This window comes from Phoca vitulina, unplaced genomic scaffold (genome assembly GCF_004348235.1).
Source record: "Phoca vitulina isolate PV1807 unplaced genomic scaffold, GSC_HSeal_1.0 scaffold21, whole genome shotgun sequence".
NCBI lineage: Eukaryota > Metazoa > Chordata > Mammalia > Carnivora > Phocidae > Phoca > Phoca vitulina.
The window spans coordinates 12,031,422-12,050,069 of record NW_022589724.1 but is presented as its reverse complement, the minus strand read 5'-3'; positions in this window follow the sequence as shown (position 1 = coordinate 12,050,069).

Genomic DNA, 18,648 nt, shown 5'->3' with positions numbered 1-18,648 from the left:
GAGGGAGACAGAATCTTAAGTAGGCTCCACACCCATTGTGGAGCCTGACATGGGGCTCGATCTCATAACCCTGAGATCATGACCTGAGCCGAAATCAAGAGTTGGATGCTTAACTGACTAAGCCACCCAGGCACCCCTACATTGGATATTCTTTCCTGCTTTGTCGAAGATTAGTTGACCATAGAGTTATGAGTTCATTTCTGGGCTCTCTATTCTGTTCCATTGATCTATGCATCTGTTTTTGTGCCAGTACCATACTGTCTTGATGATTACAGTTTTGTAACACAGCTTGAAGTCCGGGATTGTGATGCCTCCCGCTTTATTTTTCTTTTTCAACATTACCTTGGCTATTTGGGGTCTTTTCTGCTTCTATACAAATTTTAGGATTATTTGTTCTAGCTGTGTGAAAATGCTGGTGTTATTTTGATAGGGATTGCATGGAATATGTAGATTGCTTTGGGTAGTATAGACATTTTAACAACATTTGTTCTTCCAATCCAAGAGCGTAGAATTTTTTTCCATTTCTTTGTGTCTTCTTCAATTTCCTTCATAAATGTTCTGTAGTTTTCAGCATGTAGATCTTTTACCTCTTTGGTTAGGTTTATTCCTAGGTATCTTACGATTTTTGGTGCAATTGTAAATGGGATGGATTCCTTGATTTCTCTTTCTGCTGCTTCATTATTTGTGTATAGAAGTGCAACAGAGTTCTTCTTTTTTTAAATGCAACAGATTTCTGTATGTTGATTTTATATCCTGCAACTTTGCTGAATTCATGTGTCAGTTCTAGCAAATTTTTTCGGTGGAGTCTTTCGGGTGTTCTACATAGAGTATCATGTTGTCTGCAAAGAGTGAAAATTTGACTTCTTTGCCGATTTGGGTGCCTTTTATTTTTTGTTGTCTGATTGCTGAGGCTAGGACTTCCAGTACTATGTTGAACAACAGTGGTAAGAATGGACATCCCTTCCTGACTTCAGGGGAAAAGCTCTCAGTTTTTCCCCCACTGAGGATGATATTAGCCTTGGGTCTTTAGTATACGGACTTTATGATGTTGAGGTATGTTCCTTCTATCCCTACTTTCTTGAGGGTTTTTATTAAGAAAGGATGTTGTATTTTGTCAAATGCTTTTTCTGTATCTATTGAGAGGATCATATGATTCTTATCCTTTCTTTTATTTCTTTTCTCTTTTAAAAAGATTTATTTATTTGAGAGAAAGAGAGAGAATGTGGGGGGGAGGGGCAGAAGGAGAGGGAGCGAGAGAATCTCAAGCAGATTCCCCGTCAAGCATGGAGCCTGATGTGGGGATCGATCTCAGCATCCTGAGGTCATGACCTGAGCTGAAATCAAGAGTTGGATGCTTAACCAACTGAGCCACCCAGGCACTCTATCCTTTCTTTTATTAATGTGGTGTATTACATTGATCAATTTGTGGATATTGAACCACCCCTGCAGCCCAGGAATAAATCCCACTTGATCATGGAGAATAATCCTTTTAATGTACTGTTGGATTAGATTAGCCAGTACTTGTTGAGAATTTTTGCATCCATATTTATCAGGGATATTGGTCTTTAATTCTCCTTTTTAGTGGGGTCTTTGGATTTGGAATCAAGGTAATGCTGGCCTCATAGAATGAGTTTGGAAGTTTTCCTTCCAGTTCTATTTTTTGGTACAGCTTCAGAAGAAGGGGTATTAATTCATCTTTAAATGTTTGGTAGAGTTCCCCTGGGAAGCCATCTGGTCCTGGACTCTTGTTTGTTGGGAGATTTTTGATTACTGATTCAATTTCTTTGCTGGTTATGGATCTGTTCAAATTTTCTATTTCTTCCTGGTTCAGTTTTGGTAGTTTATATGTTTCTAGGGATTTATTCATTTCTTCCTGATTGCCCAATTTGTTGGCATATAATTGCTCAAAATATTCTCTTATAATTGTTTGTATTTCTGTGGTGTTGGTTTTAATCTCTCCTCTTTCATTCATGATTTTATTTATTTGGGTCCATTCTCTTTTCTTTTTGATAAGGTTGGCTAGGGGTTTATCAATTTTGTTAATTCTAAAAAGAACCAGCTCCTAGTTTTATTGATCTGTTCTACTGTTTTGTTTGTTTGTTTCTCTAGCTTTTATTTCTGCTCCAATCTTAATTATTTCCCTTCTACTGCTGGTTTTTGGCTTTATTTGCTGTTCTTTTTCCAGCTACTTTAGGTGTAAGGTTAGGTTGTGTATTTGAGACTTTTCTTGTTTCTTGAGGAAGGCCAGTATTGCTATATATTTCCCTCTTATGACCACCTTTGCTGCTTCCCAAAGGTTTTGGACTGTAGTGTTTTCATTTTCATTTGCTTCCATGTCTTTTTTTATTTCTTCTTTAATTTCCTGGTTAGTACATTCATTCTTTAGTAGAATGTTCTTTAACCTCCATGTATTTGTGGTCTTTCCAAATTTTTTACTGTGGTTGATTTCAAGTTTTATAGTGTTGTGGTCTGAAAATATGCATGGTATAATCTCAATCATTTTGTACCAGTTGAGGCCTGATTTGTGACCCAGTATGTGATCTGTTCTGGAGAATGTTCCATGTTCCATGTGTGTTCGAAGAGAATATGTATTCTGCTGCTTTAGGATGAAATGCTCTGAATATATCTGTTAAGTCCATCTGGTCCAGTGTGTCATTCAAAGCCCTTGTTTCCTCGTTGATCTTCTGCTTAGATGATCTGTCCATTGCTGTGAGTGGGGTGTTAATGTCCCCTACCATTATTGTATTATTATCAATGAGTTTCTTTAGGTTTGTTATTAATTGATTTATATATTTGGCTGCTCTGAAGTTGAGGGCATAAATACATATAATTGTTAGATCTTCTGGTTGGATAGACCCCTTTATTATGATATATTGCCCTTCTTCATCTCTTATTATAGTCTTTGGTTTAAAATCTACTTTGTCTGATATAATGATCGCTACTCCAGCTTTCTTGTGATGTCTGTTAGCGTGATAGATGGTTCTCCATCCCCTCACTTTCAATCTGGAGGTGTTTTTGGGTCTAAAATGAGTCTCTTGTAAGCAGCATATCAATGGGTCTTTTTTAAAAAATCCATTCTGATACCCTATATCTTTTGATTGGAGCATTTAGTACATTTATATTCAGAGTAATTATTGATAGCTATGAATTTAGTGCCATTGTATTACCTGTAAAGTTGCTGTTCTTGTAGATTGTCTCTGTCTCAGTTCCTTTCTAGTCTTTGTTGCTTTTGGTCTCTCTTTCCTGCTCAAAGAGTCCCCTTTAATATTTCTTGCAGAGCTGGTCTAGTGTTCACATACTCCTTTAGTTTTTGCTTGTCTTGGAAACTCTTTATCTCTCCTTCTATGCTGAATGACAGCCTTGATGGATATAGTATTCTTGGCTGCATTTTTTTTCCCATTTAGCATGTGGAATATATCATGCCATTCTCTTCTGGTCTGCCAAGTTTTTATGGACAGGTCTGCTGCTAACCTTATGTGTCTACCCTTGTAGGTTAAGGACCTTTTCTCCCCGAGCTGCTTTTAGAATTCTCTCTTTATCTTTGTATTTTGCAAGTTTCACTATGATATGTCTTGGTGTTGACCTGCTTTTGTTGATTTTGAGGGGAGTTCTCTGTGGCTCTTGGACTTGAATGCCTGTTTCCTTCCCCAGATTAGGGAAGTTCTCAGCTATAATTTGTTCAAATAAACCTTCTGCCCCTTTTTTCCTGCTCTTCTTCTGGGACTCCTGTGATATGATATTATTGCACTTTGTGGAATTGCTGAGTTCCCTAAGTCAGTATTTGTGATCTAATAGTTTTCTTTCCCTCTTTTTTTCCATAATTTTATCTTCTATATCACCTATTCGTTCCTCTGCTTCTTCCGTCCTCATTGTGATTATATGCAGTTGGTTTTGCATCTCAGTTTTGGTGTCTTCTCTAGTGTCTTCTATGCTTCTTTCAAGCCCAGCTAGTATTCTTATGACTGTTGTTCTAAATTCTTGTCCAGATATATTGCTTATATCTGTTTTGAGCAAATTCCTGGCTGTGATTTCTTCTTGATCTTTCTTTTGGGCAGAATTCATCCATCTTGTCATTCTGTCTTTTGTGTGTTATGAAAGCTTGTTGTTTTCTGCTCCTGAGAGTAATACTATATTAAGCAGGGGTCATACACTGTCCAGGGCCCAGCAGTTCAGGAAGTGTTTCTGGTGTATGCTGTGTGCACTCTGCTGGTGTGTTTTGGTTGCTCTTTCCTGCAGGTCAGTCCTCTGAAGAGTTCCTCCTTGCTTGCAGTGGGGAATGTTTGGATCCTTAGGTGTGCTTTGATTTGTCTGTTAAGATAAGCCTGATTTAAAAAAAAAAAAAAAAGCCTGATTCAAAAAAAAAAAAAAAAAAAAAAGAAAAAAAAAAAAAAAAAACCTGATCCAAAAAACAGGAAAAGGCAACAAACCAACCAACAAATGAACAAAAAACTATAAGCCTCATTTAAAAAAAGCAAGCAAGCAAGTGTGGTCCTATTTCCACCCGAACTGAAGCTGCTTTGGAGCGCTCTGTAATCAGTAGATGCGGGGGCCTGTGTTGGTCCTCTAAGGGAGAGGCCTGCTGCTCTGGCTCACAGTCAGACCTGCTCCGGTAAAGATGCCCCTGCGGGGCGCAGGGGTGCGGGGTTTGGTGTAAGGGACTCCAGCCTTCACTGGAGCTGCTGTTTCTCGCTGAAGTCTGTGCTGGTGAGCAGGGCCGGCAGATGGTGTCACCCTGCCCTCTCCTCCCCGCCGAGGGGAACGCGCTGCTGGCGCTGTTCAGGAAGCCCTCACAGAAAAGCGAACAATCTCCCCTCCTGTGTCCCGGGCTTTCGTCAGGTCCCTGCCCTCAACCTGTCTGTGCCGGCCGTCGGCATGCCCGGCACCATAGTTCTGTGTTTTATCTCTGGCTGGCCCCTGGCATTCCAAACTCCAAACCTTAAAGGACCTGGCAAGGCGCAGACCCACTGCCCGCCCGGGAGGAGAGCCTCGCCGCACACACGGCGTCATCCTGTCCCAGAAAAGCAGTCGCAGGCCTGCTCGGGTGCCTGGAGTCTAGGGTGAAGCACAGCGGGAAGCTGGGACCAGCTTAGCCGCCCTCTGCGCATGTCTCTGTCCCCTGCTGTTGAACAGCCGCTGGGCGGCGCCCGGTGGGCCTTCTGTCCTCGGAGAGCACTCCACCCTCTTCCAAATGTCCTCCAGGGAGGGGAATGTTCTCTCCCAGTGCGACGCAGGGGATCCCCATACCGTGGCGCCTTGTGCAAACCCTACATGCTGCTCTCTCCCCTGCTTCCCTGACTTCCCTCCACGAAAAGGGCTCCCTCCCTTCCATGGCAGCCCGGCTTTTCTCTCCCCCAATTCACATCTCTGAACCTCGCATCTGCCACATTCTCTCCCTCCAATTGTGCAGATCGTTTTCTTAATCCTCAGATCGATTTCCTAGTTGTTCAAAATGATTTGGTATTGATCTAGCTGTGTTAGAGGGATGAGGCAAAGCCAGGGTCCTCCTCCTCCTCCCTCCCGAAGTTACACTCCTAATATTGAGGTTAGAGAAATGTGTTTCTGATGACCTTGTTTCCATTATTGATATATGTGTGTGTCCTTTAAAGGACAATAATGAACCTCAGCAGATAATTTTCAAAATATTTCTTATAAACCACTAGAACCCAGCCTGATGAGGTTTCTCTACATTATTTGCAGAACTTCAGACTATCATGTGCTTATATCTGTAAATATTCAAGTGGTGTCATTGGGAGAAATTTTGATTTGTAAAAAGTTCCTGTAGAAATCTACTTGAAAACAATTTACGTAATTGTAAAAAAAATTCTCAGTGATTAAAAATGGCTAGAGAAGGGTGAGGGGTAGGTTCTATTTACTGGTTTCTTCTCAGCCCCTCTTAGAAGTCTCTGGCTTATATTACTAAATGGCTGCCTATGGCTTTACCTGACAGTTGTAACTTAAGGCCACCAGGGCTGATTTCTTCTGAGTGAAAGTTGCTGGATTGCTCTTTTCCCAATAACTATAGAGTCTGATTTATTTCATGTTAAGCAGACAAAGATTCCCTTTGAAACATGTAGTCTGACCACCAAACACTAGACTCATTGTCTCTGAAACAATAAGCGCCACATTCAGTCTTTAGGAATGGTGAGCGATTTGCTTGTATTCAAGAACCAAAGAAGTTTTACACAGTCAGAAAAGTGATGCACAGCTGAGTTTTCAATAATGCTAATACTGTGTGTATGAGTGCAACTTAACGCTGTGGTGTGTACTGTGTTGTACCCTGGCTGGTAGATGCCACGCATGGATCAGCCTTGCACTGACTGCTCACGATGAATTATTTACAGTGTATGCCAGCAGAAACTGATGACTTCAAATGGAAGTAGAAAGGATTTCTATTTATGTTTCATTTTTGCATATGAGTATATAGAATTAGATTATATTTGTTATATATATTCCAGATGTTCTGTGGCATTCAAAATTAGGGATTGCCTTGTGTCATGTTCTGCAGATGCCAACCCTGAACTGAGTATTTATGTGCAAGTGATTTATTTAGGGACTTGCTCTCAGGAGAAACAGGTAAGGGAGTAGGAGAAACGGATCAGTGAAAAGAAGGAATCCAAGCAAGGGTAAAATTTCTGGCACCATTCTAGCCTCAGCTGGATTGTACGGGAAAGCTTTGGAAAAAAATTATAGCTCATATTTTGTCCCAACTGGAAAGAGAGCTGGGCTTTCATAAGTCATTCAGTGGCTCAGAGCCACCCAAACTAAACCCAGTGTCTCAGATACTTTCGGCCTTTTGCACAGGCAGGCAGGCAAAATGGTGTCTGTGGCTGAGGGCGGTCTTCTGAAGATAGTCACCGATGGGGCCCAGGGCGGCAAAAGCACAAAGGAGCTGCGGATGGGGGTGGGTACAGAGAAATGGCCCAAGGGTTTCAAGGGGATCTGGGTTCTGTATCAACAGTTGGTTGCTACAGGGATTACTTATTAATTCTGATTAAATGATCCTTAGTCATTAAACAGTTCTTTTAGCGATTCTGATACAGTCCTTTTAAGAAAATTGTTAATAGGTAAATTATTCTGATCAGATATTAGCTTAGCTAAGGGCTACAGTATAGGGAAGCTTTCTCATTATTTCTCAAACACACCAGATGTACTACTTCTTCTTCTTTTTAAAGATTTTATTTATTTATTAGAGAGAGGGAGGGAGAGAGAGAGAACACAGGCGGGGGAGGGGTGCAGAGGGAGAGGGAGAAACAGGTCCCTGCAGAGCGGGGGGAGCCCGATGTGGGACCCTGGGATCGTGACCCGAGCCGAAGGTAGTCACTTAACCAACTGAGCCACCCAGGCGCCCATCAAACACACCAGATGTACTTCTGTCTCACGGACTTTGTACCTGTTTCTTCTGCCTGGTTCTCACCCCAGGGATGATTTTTGGTAAAAAGTGAGAAAAATATGACTTCGTGATAGAGGGATTGGCTATTTCATCCTGATCCAGTCTGGCCATCACTGACTAGACATTGTGTACCTCTTAATGTGATGCTATGTGAGGTATACAACATCCTTGTGAAGTATTCTTTCCCCAGACTATTTAAACAGAATCTGTTCAAACCTGTCCCTAACTTCCAGTGTACAATATAAATACTATCGTTTTATACAGTCAATGTCTCTTGGGAACACTGGGTTTGCCCACCTTTTTATCACCTGTCTTGCTCATCCTCTCTTCTTGCATCTCAGCCATTTCACCAGGAATAATTTTCCTTCTAAGTATATCTCTTAGCACTGCACTGATCAGTATGGTAACCACCAGTCATATGGATATTGAGCACTTGAAATATAATTATTAGTCTGAATTGAGATTTGCTGTTAGTATAAAGTGCATACTGGATTTCAAGCACCTAGTATAAAAAAGGGTAAAGTATCTCATTAATGATTTTTATATTGATTACATATTGAAATAATTTTTTGATCTGTTAGATTAAATAGATCATTATTAAAATTAATTTTACCTTTTTTGCATTTAAAAATGTGGCTCTATACAGGAGCATTTAAATTTACATACTGCTCATTATATTTCTAATGGACAACTTAGTTTTAGAATTTTCTTTAATGATGGTCTAATGGCAGGTTCTTAAATTTTATTTTGTCTGAAAATGTCTTTATTTTACACTTGCTCTTGAAATCTTTTTTTACTGGATATATTTTGCTAGTTTTTTTCTCATACTGTTTCACTGTTTCTGGTTTCCATTTTTGCTGATAGGACATTAGTTAACATTGTCACTCCTTTGACATTGATTTGTCTTTCCAGTCTAGCTGTTGTTTGAAAAATCTTCTCCTGGTTTTAAATATTCCAATATTTCATTATGATGAAATCTAAGTATGGATTTCTTTTTATTTATACTACTTGGAATTCACTGGATTTCCCAAAACTGTGTATCGGTTTCTTCTGAGAAATTACCAGTCATTATCTCTTTAGATATGACCTCTTCTCCATTCTATTTCTCCCTTCCTTCTGAAACTCCAATTAGACCTATGTCAGACACTTATTTTATCTTGTTTTTTTTTCACCTACCTATTATGTTTTCCATATTTTTGTCTCTGTAAGGTGCATACTGCATTAATTCTTCATAACTACCTAACATTTTGCTAATAATATTATTTGTGTCTAATCTTCTGGTTCAACTTTTCCATGGAATTTGTTAGTTTCAGTGGCTTTATTAATATTTTTTGTTACTAGGAATACAATTTGGTTCTTTCAGATTTGCTTATTTTTGTCTTAGTCTCTTCAGGCTGCTATAATAAAAATACCATCGGGTGGGTGGTTTAAATAACAAACATTTATTTCTCACAGCTCTGGAGGCTGGGAAGTCTAAGATCAAGGTGCTGGCAGATTTGCATCTGGTGAGAGCCTGCTTCCTGGTTCAGAGATGGCTGTCTTCTCTCTGTGCCCTCACATGGAAGAAGGACTGAAGGAGTCCACTGGGGTCTCTTATTTAAGGGCACTAATCCATTTTGAGGGCTCCACCCTCATGATCTAATTACCTCCCAAAGACTCCAACTTCTAAAACCATCACATTGGGGCTAGGTTTCAACATAAGAATTTTGAGGGGATGCAAGCATTCAGTCTATAGTGTTTTTTAATGGTCTCTTGTTCTGTAATCATATTTTATTTTTATTTTTTATTATTAATTTTTTTTTAACTAAAACAGTTGACAATTTTATTTTCACATTTCATGATACAAATGAAAATTGCTTTTTTTTGGGGTCCCACTAGTCACCTGCCAAAATTATTCTCTCTTTGATAGGAGGGGGGAGCAAGTCTTCCCTGTCCTGCTGTTAGAAAACACCCAGAGTCACTGCACCATGGTCTCCTGGTGAAGTAGAACAAGTAATGTAAAATGGATATAAAGAGGCTCCCCTCTCTATCTGTCTGGTGGAGTCATTCCTGGCTGAATGGGCACCATCATGGGAACATGGGTAGGAGGTCTCATCATTGGGGGCCTAGGCATCTTTGGCATGTAGCCCCCCATAGGTGGCCTCATTCCAGGAGCAGGTCCCACTGGTGTCATCCCAGGAGGAGGAAGGCCCATCATTGGCATCATGGGAGGGCCCCCCATATGGGGTGCTGGCATCATACCAGGGCGAGGAGGAGCCACGAGACTGAGGGGAGGTGGGATCATTGCTCCTGCAGGAGGAAGAGCAGAGAATGGAGTAGGAGGTATCTTTCCTTGTGGATATGCAGCTCTGAGCCTACTCTTCCATCCACTTCTGGTAGTAGTCTTGCACATTCTTTTTGTGTCTCCTACCACTGCAGTGTGTCTTCCTCACAGATGGAGAGTCATGGGTGAGGTGTATATCACAGGAGTCACAATAAAACTTAAGCATGTTGCTCTGCAGGCTGTTGGTCATTCCGCCCCTCTTTTTTTTTTTTTTAAGATTTATTTATTTATTTGAGAGAGTGAGATAGAGCATGAGCGAGTGCAAGCAGGGGGAGAGGCAGAGGGCAAGAATCTTAAGCAGACTCTGTGCTGAGCATGGAGCCCCATGTGGGGCTCCATCCCACGACACAGAGATCATGACCTGAGCCAAAAACCAAGAATTTGTTGCTTAACTGACTGAGCCACCCAGGCGCCCCCTCCACCCTTCTTTAATCATATTTTTAACACTTCTTTATTGCTTTAAATATCTTAATTCAATATACTTTTTCATATTCTTTTTTTTAATGTATTTTTTTAAAGATTTTATTTATTCATTTGAGACAAAAAGACACAGAGAGAGAGAGAGAGAGAGAGAACATGAGCAGGGAGAGAGGCAGAGGGAGAGGGAGAAGCAGGCTCCCCGCTGAGCCAGGAGCCCGATGTGGGGCTCGATCCCAGGACCCTGGGATCATGACCTGAACCGAAGGCAGACGCTTAACCATCTGAGCCACCCAGGCGCCCCAGTACTTTTTCATAATAATTGCAATATCTGAACTCTTTGAAAGTCTGCTTTTGCTCTCTATTATTACTGTAGACTGTCTCTTATGATACCTTCTTTTGTTGTATATTTTGTGATTTCTGACTGTATGCTGTTCATATTTCTTGGAATATATTTTTTGGGGGAAGTAGAATTCTTTGGGGCCTGTGTTGAAGGTGGGTTCATTTCAAAAGTATTTCTGTTTTCTTCTTTGAGGAACCCAGGGGCACTAATAATATAGAACAACTTTAAAATTTCAGTTTCAGGTTGTCAGACCATTCAGTTCCTCAAAATTTCAGATTCCTGTAGGGGTCCACTTGTGGCATGAGTTTTCCTTTGAGTTCATCAGAATATCATAAATAGTAGTTTTATGGTTTCTTAAAAATAAAAATAAAGTTCAAAAAATACTTTTCAACTCCTTCTAATTCATGGTGAGGAATTTTACTTAGCCTTGGCATCCTCTGTACTTTCTATGACTTATTCTCATGGAGTTATTCCTAAACAGCATTTTATTTATTCATTTATTCATTCATTCATTTATTTATTTATTTATTATTTTTTAATTTCCTTTTTTTCTTTTTTTAAAAATTTAAATTCAAGTTAGTTAACAAAAATTTAAACTCAAGTTAGTTAACAATTAGTTAACCATAGTAGTATTGGTTTCAGGAGTAGAACTTAGTGATTCATCATTTACATACAACAACCAGCGCTCATCCCAACAAGTACCCTCATTAATGCCTATCACCCATTTCACCCACCCCCTCACTCCCTTCCCCTCCAGCAACCCTCAGGTTGTTCTCTATAGTTAAGAGTTTCTTATGTTTTGCTTCCCTTTCTGTTTTTATCTTATTTTATTTTCCCTCCCCTTCCCCTATGTTCATCTGTTTTGTTTCTTAAATTCCACATATGAATGAAATCATATGGTATTTGTCTTTCTCTGACTGCCTTATTTCGCTTAGCATAATGCACTCTAGTTCCAACCATGTTGTTGCAAATGGCAAGATTTCATTCTTTTTGATGGCTGAGTAATATTCCATTGTGTATATATACCACATCTTCTTTATCCATTCATTATGAGTTGATGGACATTTGGGCTCTTTCCATAATTTGGTTATTGTTGATAATGCTGCTGCAAACACTGGGGTGCATGTGCCCCTTTGAATCAGCATTTTTGTATCCTCTGGATAAATACCTCGTAGTGAAATTGCTGAGTTATACAGTAGTTCTATTTTTAAGTTTTTGAGGAACCTCCATACTGTTTTCCAGAGTGGCTGTATCAGTTTGCATTCCCACCAACAGTGTAAGAGGGTTCCCCTTTCTCTGCATCCTCACCAATATCTGTTGTTTCTTGAGTTGTTAATTTTAGCCCTCTGACAGGTGTGAGGTGGTATTTCATTGTGGTTTTGATTTGTATTTCCCTGATGATGAGTGATGTTGAGCATCTTTTCATGTGTCTGTTGCCGTTTATATGTCTTCTTTGGAAAAGTGTCTATTCATGCCTTCTGCCCATTTCTTAACTGGATTATTTGTTTTTTGGGTGTTGAGTTTGATAAGTTCTTTATAGATTTTGGATACTAACTCTTTATCTGATATGTCATTTGCAAATATCTTCACCCATTCCATCGGTTGCGTTTTAGTTTTGTTGATTGTTTCCTTCACTGTGCAGAAGCTTTTTATCTTGATGAAGTCCCAATAGTTGATTTTTGCTTTTGTTTCCCTTGCCTCCAGAGACGTGTCTAGTATGAAGTTGCTGCAGCCCAGGTAAAAGAGGCTTTTTTTCTCTCTAGGATTTTGATGGTTTCCTGTCTTATGTTTAGGTCTTTCATCCATTTTGAATTTATTTTTGTGTATGGTGTAAGAAAGTGGTCCGATTTCATTCTTCTGCATGTTGCTGTCCAGTTTTCCCAACACCATTTGTTGAAGAGACTGTCTTTTTTCCCTTGGATATTCTTTCCTGCTTTATCAAAGATTACTTGGCCATGCAGTTGTGGGTCCATTTCTGGATTCTCTATTCTGTTCCATTAAGCTATGTGTCTGTTTTTGTGCCAATACCATACTATCTTGATGATTACAGCTTTGTAATACAGCTTGAAGTCTGGAATTGTGATGCCTCCAGCTTTGTTTTTTTTTTTAAGATTTCATTTATTTATTCATGAGAGACAGAGTGAGAGAGAGAGGCAGAGGGAGATGGAGAAGCAGGCCCCCCCACCGAGCAAGGAGCCCGATTCAGGGCTCAATCCCAGACCCTGGGATCATGACCTGAGCCGAAGGCAGACACTCCACTGACTGAGCCACCCAGGTGTCCTTGTTTTTCTTTTTCAACTTAACTTTGGCTATTCAGGGTCTTTTCTGGTTCCATACAAATTTTAAGGTTGTTTGTTCCAGCTCTGTGAAAAATGTTGATGGTATTTTGATAGGGATTGCATTGAATGTGTAGATTGCTGTGGGTAGCATAGACATTTTAACAATGTTTATTCTTCAAACCCAAGAGCATCGAGTGTTTTTCCAATTCTTTGTGTCTTCTTCAATTTCTTTCATAAGTGTTCTGTATTTTTCAGCATATAGATCTTTTACTCTGGTTAGATTTATTCCTAGGTATCTTATGGTTTTTGGTGCAATTGTAAATGGGATGGATTCCTTGATATCTCTTTTTCTGCTGCTTCATCATTGGTGTATGGAAATGCGACAGATTTCTGTATGTTGATTTTATATCCTGCGACTTACTTTGCTGAATTCATTCTGAATTCGTGTTCTAGCAATTTTTTGGTGGAGTCTTTCAGGTTTTCTACATAGAGTATCATGTCTGTGCAGAGTGAAAGTTTGGCGTCTTCCTTGCCAATTTGGGTATCTTTTATTTCTTTTTGTTGTCTGATTACTGAGGCTAGGACCTCTAGCACTATGTGGAACCCTGTGGTGAGAACGGACACTGTTGTATTCCTGACCTTAGGGGAAAAGCTTTCAGTTTTTCGCCATTGAGGATTAGCTAAACAGCAGTGTATTTTAACCAATGAAAGTTTCCTTGCAAGGTTTTTTTTTAGCTTGAGTGAAAATTTAAAATTATATTTGCAATAAGTTTTATAGTTATTTTCCACGTTAAATTGTTTTTTATATGTACTGACAGCCGTGCCTTTAAATTTTGACTTTTGACTTCTCAAAGCCTCTTTCAACTTCTTCAGCTGTAGCATGTACTTCAGGACATTTCCATCAAGGGTACATTTGTGGTATTTGTGCTGAATCCTTGCATGAGAAGTTTTTTCTGTTGGTTTTGTTTGTGAAGGAGAAGTTGACTAAGTTCGGGATTTTGGCTTACTAGGATTTTTCCCCTCAACATTTTACAGACACACCTCCATTTTCTTATGGAATTTAAACATATGATGAAGACTGAGGCAAACTTGAATTTTTTCCTTTCTAGGTAAGCTTTTCTTCTTACATCTTATAGTACTTTTCTTTATCCACATAATTAAAATAGTTTGCCGTTTTGTGTCTAAAAAATTTCTATTTCAACAACTCTTCCTGGAACATGATGAACCCAGTTTTTTTTTTAATAGATTCAGGCCCCCCGCCTTTTTTAAGGATCCAGAAAATTTTTCTTCTTTCTTTTTTTTGTTTGTTTTAGGGTCCTACTATTTCTGACTTCTTTGTTCAAGACATTATCAATCTTAGGTTGGATTTTATTTCCTGTTCTTGTGTAAATGTCTGTTAAGCTCATATGGTCTAATATGTTGTTTAAGGCTGATGATTCTTCAGTAATTTTCTGTCAGGATGATCTAGCCAATTACATGTTCTTTTTAAAAAGATTTTATTTATTTATTTGACAGAGAGAAAGAAAGAGAGAGAGTGCAAGCACAAGCAGGGGGAGTGACAGGCAGAGGGAGAAGCAGGCTCCTCAATGAGCAAGGAGCCCGATGCGGGACTCGATCCCAGGACCCTGGGATCATGACCCGAGCTGAAGGCAGATGCTTAACTGACTGAGCCATCCAGGTGCCCCTAGCCAATTTCATGTTCTCAAAAATTATTATTTTTTCCTGTCACAATTAAAATTTTTGTTCTCATTTCCTCTCTGTGCAGTGATACCTTCTCAAGTTTGTCTTCAATATTATTGTTCCAGGTACTCAATGTCACTTCTGCTTTTGACCTCTTGGCCTCCTTCAGTGGATTTTTAATTTCATTATGACATATTGGACTTTCCTGCACTTTTTTCTAGTTTCTTCAATATCTTCCTTCATTCAACTATATTCTTCATTAAAGCTTGCTATTTCTGTTTTACAAAGATCATAGCTTCTGTATCTTTGGGAAAAATAGTTGCCAGATTTTTTTCTGGTTCTTGTAGAAATAATTTTATTTTTAACAGTACTTCTATTCTGAGGTTTCCTGCCTTATGGTTAGCTCCCTTCTTTGTTGCGGTATATTTTCATTGATTCTATATTGATTTATTTGTTCATATACTTTTTTTTTTTTTTTTTTTTGACAGAGAGAGACACAGCGAGAGAGGGAACACAAGCAGGGGGAGTGGGAGAGGGAGAAGCAGGCTTCCCGCTGAGCAGGGAGCCTGATGCGGGGCTCGATCCCAGGACCCTTGGGATCATGACCTGAGCCGAAGGCAGACGCTTAACGACTGAGCCACCCAGACGCCCCATGTTCATATACTTTTTAATATTTAGATCTATCCAAGCATGACATGGTCTCCAAATCAGAGTAGAAGTTGTCAATATTCATGAGGTATTTAAAGGATTCAGATTTCCTTAGCACAAGTGTTTTCAAAATGTGGTCTACAGATTCCTAGATTTCTAGAAAGGTCTTTCTGGGCAGCCTCAGGGGTCAAGAATGAACACAAGCCCACCTATCTGGGTTCTCTCACCCCGAAAATAGAGCGGCTTACACATCAAGTTTCCGCATTAGAAATCATTTGAAGGAAGGAGCTAGCTGTTTAAGATATTTCTGAAAATTACTTTTTTGATGTATGAGTAACATCTTAGGCTAAGTCACTTTTGGAAGCTTTACTGTTTTAGGATATTAGGATACCAAAAAGTATGAAAGCTGAAGGAGATATGTTCCAAGAGAAAACAATGGATTAATAACTGCCTAAAGGACTGGTGGGAGGGGCAAATGACCTAGTAAGAGGAAATGGATGTAAATTACTTTTACAAAAACTAGCCAGCTACCATGAAGAAGTGCTTCACTAAAATGAAATATGACTTGCAGGTGAACTCTGAGATCATGGGCAGGTCAGCCTAGGGGATGATAAAGTGGCAGCTCCTTTGGTTTCCACTCCTTTGTGACAGTGTCTAAAATATAACTGTTCCTCCACAGAATGCACAAGGATGTTGATAATTTCTTTTTTTATATATATATTTTTTAAGATTTTATTTATTTATTTGAGAGAGAGAGAGAATGAGAGAGAGCACATGAGACTGGGGAGGGTCAGAGGGAGAAGAAGACTCCCTGACGAGCAGGGAGCCCGATGCGGGACTCGATCCAGGGGCTCCAGGATCATGACCTGAGCCGAAGGCAGTCGCTTAACCAACTGAGCCACCCAGGTGCCCTGGGATGTTGATAATTTCTGTTAAGGGCACACAAGGCACTGATTGGCTACAAGGAGGGCAGATGACTTGAGAATGCCCATGGCAGGGACATCAGTGGACTTCAGTGGGATTGAAGTCTCAAGATGGGAGATTATACTTAAGGAATATCCAGACTACTAAGAACAGAAGTTTTCATACCAGTGTGTTTATTATGTGATGGCGATTGAATGGAGTGAAAATACAAGATTAAAATTTGAGGAAGGGCCTAGAATGAACATTAGTATAGGGTTTGGAAACATGGTAGAAGACGTAGATGGGAGTGTAGTTTTGGGAGCTTGATCATTTCCTGCTTGGATCTTGTAATTAGCTTCTGCTGGGATCAATTTTATATGTGGCAGTCAAAAGCACATCTTGCATCTCTTCCCCATTCTCTGTGCTCTTCCCATCATCTCGTGTTTCATCTTACAGCTACAATCACATACCTTTAAAATGTTTTTGTTTAAAAACCTTTTCCTTTCTATGCAAAGGATTGATTTTTTTTTTTTAAAAAGGGAATGAATAATTTAACATAAGACTTTTAGATAACCATGTATGTATGTATGCATATTTTGGAACACTGTTTATCTGTAGAGAGTTTATGAATTCTAAGCTATGTGGAGGCTAAGAGGCAAGAACTGATTGAGCTACCTAGAAGGAGATTGCCTTCAAGGCATGGAAACCTTTTTCCAAGAAGACTCTTCCTGATGTGTTGCATTGCAGTGCTCCCAGCCTGAAGCAGTTGAGGCGTGGGCTGGGGATGGGGGAGGATCAGCAAAATACCTGGGGATGTGGGCTTTCCTCTTTGAGAGGTCTGCCTTCTCTGCTGAATGAGTGCTGGGAAGGCAATGAAGCCAGCCAAGCCCTCTGTCCCTCAGGCTGCGTCATTAGGAGGAAAGCGAGGCTGCCCATCTTGAGAGCGCCTCTCTCTCAGGAGAGAACACTGCCACTGTCTCCAAAGGTGGCCCAGACTGCCCAGAGGCTCTGCTCAGCTGGAGTCATTTAGACCCTTCAGGAAAACCTCCCCACAGTGCAGGATGGCTTTTAGTAGCCTTTTCTGATATGGCACCACATAGAACATGGTGCCCCAACTGGGTCTGTGCAGCAGGATCTAGGAGTTTGTAGTTTAAGTAAGTATTCTGGTGATTTTGCTGTAGAGAGACCAGCACTCTTGCAAAAGATTTAGTTTAGAACCGCTGATTTAGTGCAAGACAACTGTGATATTGCACCTGCAGAAAGGACAAGCCTAGAAGTTTATGAAGTAAGTAGTTCTACTCACTCTTGAAACATGAACTTCCCTGGGGCACCCCCATAGAACTTGTGTCGTGTTAGTAAGTCACTGTAATCCTTGACCCAGAATATCCACATACGTAGCAATAATGAGTTTCGGCCATTCCATCCCGTTGTGTGCCTCTGTGTAAGAGACAGTGGGCTGCCTTTTGAGTATCTATTCTTCTCTGCTTCCTTGCCAACAGACCTGATTTTATTGATATTAGTCGTGTACCCACCTGAAACCATACAAATCTCTACTTTCCTTGATCATGGGGTAGCCTTTGACATAATTCTACCCAATGAGATATAAGCAGAAATTGTCAGGTGAGGCTTACAGAAAAATTACTTCAAAGAGCAGACATCTTTTTGTTCCATGTCCTTCCCTTTATTTCTCCCTGAAATGTAGACATGATGGCTGGAGGGTCAGTAGCCATGTGGAAGGCATGAATATGAGGATGTTACTCAGAAGGACACTGGGTCCCTGGAGTAGTGCTACCATGAAATCTTTGGGCTTCTTGGAACTGCCAACATAGCTTTAGTCTGCTTACCTCAGGACTTCACTTACATGGCGGAAAAAATAAATTTCCAATTTGATTAACCCATTGTTTTTGGTTTTCTATTAATAATCACTAAAATAATTCTTAACTTTAATAGTTAAACAGTTAAAACCTCATAATATCTACATTATATCAGCATTTGCCTAATTTCTGGGGAAGCTCCTGGACAATCTAAAGCATCTCTAAGACATGCATGTACCATTAATTTGTGCCCCAAGCCAAAGGACCACCACCTGTCAAGCCAATAGAGATCACCAATTCCGTGGCCTTTCAGCTCCAATTGTGGCTTCTAGCTCTGTGTTCATATTCAGTGTGCCTCTCCACTCAGAAGCTTGAACACCCAGCTCTGATGCCTTATGATGCCTTGGGAAACCCCAAGTGTATTGTGGGGAATGCCAGAACCTGGGGCCCTGGCTAAGAGTGACACTCATGGAACTCTGTATCCCACCTCAGGGATGCCCCTCTATACTTAAAAGCTTCTGACTAGGTAAGCCCACCCAAGGAAACCTTGACTTTACTCCATGAGGAAAGGGTGGGTTTCAGCACATTTTTGGATTTCTGAGTTTAGGCACCTTTCCGATCTAGCAGGCTGCAGTGACCTTGTAAGACACGGGCGTAGACAAGAGCTCCTGTGTCAGGAGTTTGCTTCTTACTGTTCATTGCTTCACCCTTTTCTCCTGTCCCCATTTCTCTGATTTTCATCCTCTAGCCCCAGATCCTGGCTTCTGGCCATCCCTTGTTTTGATGTTCCATTCAGTCTCCCTTTCTCTGGCCCCCTGATCCCATTCTCCTGCTTGTCTCTGCGTCTGAAT